This window comes from Marmota monax, unplaced genomic scaffold (assembly GCF_021218885.2).
Source record: "Marmota monax isolate L192 unplaced genomic scaffold, Marmota_monax_Labrador192_F-V1.1 WCK01_AAM20220418_F8-fsc00063, whole genome shotgun sequence".
Lineage (NCBI taxonomy): Eukaryota > Metazoa > Chordata > Mammalia > Rodentia > Sciuridae > Marmota > Marmota monax.
The window spans coordinates 4943498-4946783 of record NW_026693726.1 but is presented as its reverse complement, the minus strand read 5'-3'; positions in this window follow the sequence as shown (position 1 = coordinate 4946783).

The window sequence follows — 3286 nt, the reverse complement described above, 5'->3', positions numbered from 1 at the left end:
TCGGAACACCGCACGAACCGGCAGCAAGAGGATCAGCAGCTCAGCAGGGGCGGGGCCAGAGAAAACGTGACACTGCGCGAGCTGGGCGGGATCTGGCAGCTGGGCGGGGCCCGATGTCACGTGACGCCGCGCGGGTTGTGTAGGCGGGGGCGGGAAGCGGCCCGTGGGCTGCGTGGCTTGTAGCTGTCTGAGGCGCTGAGGCGACGCCGTGTTGTAGAGCCTCCTGCCTTTCTAGGACTTTCTAGGACCCGGCAGGCGAGTGCCTTGAAATAGATGAGAGACATTTTAACTTAGGAAATCTTGTGAGGAAGCAAGGGGTAGGCAGGTTTTAGGTAACTGAGTTACCAACTCCTAGGAAGGAGTGCCCGCAGGCTTTTAGGAAGTGTGTCGCAATAACCTGTATGTCTTTTATAGTGAATAGTGGTAGCTCATGCGTAATTAGTGCTTACTGCTGTACAGAGTACTTTTTAAAAACATGTCTTTTTCTCCTCAAAACACCCTAAGCAGTGGGCACTACTTCTGTCTCCATTTCGTATTTGAAAAACGGAGTTTGAGAGGCTTGCCTAGGTGGCAGGGTTTATGAATCGGGCTCAGTGTCCCGGACTGGGTTCCTGCCTATTTTCAGCCAACACTTTACCCAGCCACGGAGGTTGGAGGAACTTGCCCCTCCCTGTTAGCGTTACCCACTTTCCCCTGAAAGGAGAGTTGGACTTGGGGAAGAGCCTTTTTTGCTAAGATGGAATCAACTGATCTGCTCTGTAACCAGTCGTTTTGTAACTGGTCGAGTATTAACTGCCTTAGTATTAGCTACTGTTTCCCATTAAAAAATTGAGTTATAAATGAACTAAAATAAAATGCACAGATCCTATTATCAGTTCCATCAAATTAAGATAATTGAATATAACTACTACCTCCAAAGAGATGCAGAAAACATCCGTCTACTTTTTTTTAAGAAATAAATGAATAACTGACGCATTGAATGCTTAGTTAAAATTTAGGACAGGTATCTTCAGCATTTTTTTCAGAAGAAGAGATTTTTTTTTTAAAGTCTTTTTTTTTTTTTCCTGAAGAAAGACAATCTGCTTTTTGCTTATAATTATTTTACAAAGAAGTAATTTAATATTTCAGATTGGTTGAAAGACACCTGTGTTATGTGTGAGAAGTTGTGTCTCAAAAATGCACTATTAATGGAAGTGTTTCCAAAGATATTACTGAAATTGTCATATAAATGATTGTGAGATAGATAAGCGATATATCTTTTAAAAATGTTAGTAGACTTAGGTAGGCCCTAAGCTACTTAGACCCTGTCTCAATACAAAAAATAAAAAGGTCTAGGGATCTGGTTCAGTGGTTAAGCTTCCCTAGGTTCCCTGAATGCCAAAACAAAACAAAACAAAAAACCTTGCGGTAACTATCAAAATCTTCACTTAGTCATTTTCATTCTACCCATGTTTACCTATTGATAGCAATCAATTAATGGTCATTCAAATGGGAAGCTACCTCCATGCTTCCTTTTTAAGAACTGTGCTGGTAAATTTGGAGAAGAGAATTATAGTGGTTTTTGGATCACAGTGCTTTTCCTGGGACTCTGGACGACAACTCCCTCATCTTTCCCGTTTTTGAAGACTAGATTATCTCTTGTGCTTTCCATTTTGATTTCATTAATCCATTTCCAAGTTTCTCATTTGGCAGATGAAGAAATGGGCCTAATAAATGATTTAAATGTCAAGTGACATGTATAGGGTTATACAATAGACAGTAGAAGAGCAAAAGCAGAATAGATAGTGAACATGGTTTAGATAAGATGAAGTTGAGGTGATTGTGGGATATCCAGGTAAAGAATTCATAGACAATTGGATATATGAATTGAGCTCTGAAAAGAGATCTACACTAAAAATACAGAAGTGAGTCTTTGTGGATATATTTAACAGTGTGAATTATGGAGTGTAAGTTTCTCTTCAAAAAATAAGATCAAAGGTGTTACAGTCTGTTTAGTTATATTAAGTCATTTGTTACCTGCCTACAACATGCAAGGTACTGTTGTAAACATAGTGAGGAGATGTTAAAAATTATATAATTTTTGCTTTCTAGAGGATTGTAACCATGAAGGAGACATACATGATATTATTTTAAAGCATATGTTGATAAATCCTAGAAGTATAGTTAAGGTGATGGGATTGCAAGGAGGAAGGGGAGACTCATTGTTTGGGAAGATTTGGAGCTTAAAGGTTGTGGGTTTAGAGCGTTTTTCTTTTGTTGTTGTTTTGTACTAGGGATTGAACCCAAGGGCACTTAATCATTGAAACATTTTCTCAGCTCTTCCCCCTTTTAAAAAATATTTCAGACAGGATCTTACTGAGTTGCTTAGATCCTTGATAAATTGCTAGGGCTGGCTTTGAAGCAATCCTCCTGCCTCAGCCTCTGGAGCCCCTGGGATTACAAGTGTGCACCACTGAGCCTGGCCAGAGCTGGTTTTTAAAGGAATGGCAGAATTTCAAGAGATAGATGGTGGTTATTGTAGATAGTAAATATCTTTGGGTAAAAAACTTAGAAGAAATGTAGTTCTTATTTTGGGAATTACTTAAATTTGGATCCCTTGGATCATGCATTAGAGACTTCATTCTCAGCCTGTAGTACTATGGGAAGTCGTAAAACTTTACGAGGTGAGGCCCACAGGGAGGTCTTCAGGTCACTGAGGGCATGCCCTTGAAGGGGATTGTGGGACCCTGGTCTCTTCCTTGCCTTTGACTCCTGGTGGTATGATGAGCACCGTTGCTCTGCCGCACAACTCCTGCCATGAAGAGTTGACTCCCAACTCCCAGCATAGCAATGAATCCACAAGATCATAGACCGGAAGCTCCAAAACTGAGCCAAAATAACCTTTTTCTTTTTTTGTTTATCTCAGTAGTTGTAATAGGAACTGAAAGCTAGAACAGTAATAGAGACCAACATATTCTAAGGGCATGTATATGTTCTAAGGGCATAGTGTTTGAGAAGGTATATAGATTGAGAAAAAGTAGGTAGGGCTAAGTTAATAATACTTTGTAAATTCCTTAAGTGAGTATTTCAAATTTAAGATTCTCACCTTGATATGTTATTAAGCTTTTCATATTTTCTTAATATTTGTTTGGCAAATACAATGAAAGCTTGGAATCTAGTCAGCGTACAAAGGAACAATGTTATTTTTTCCTCTCAATTAGGTAGTTATATAGAGGTGTACTGTATTCATGATGATACATACTCTTATCACTAGATTATAAAATGTCACATGTGTCTAACTGGTGAT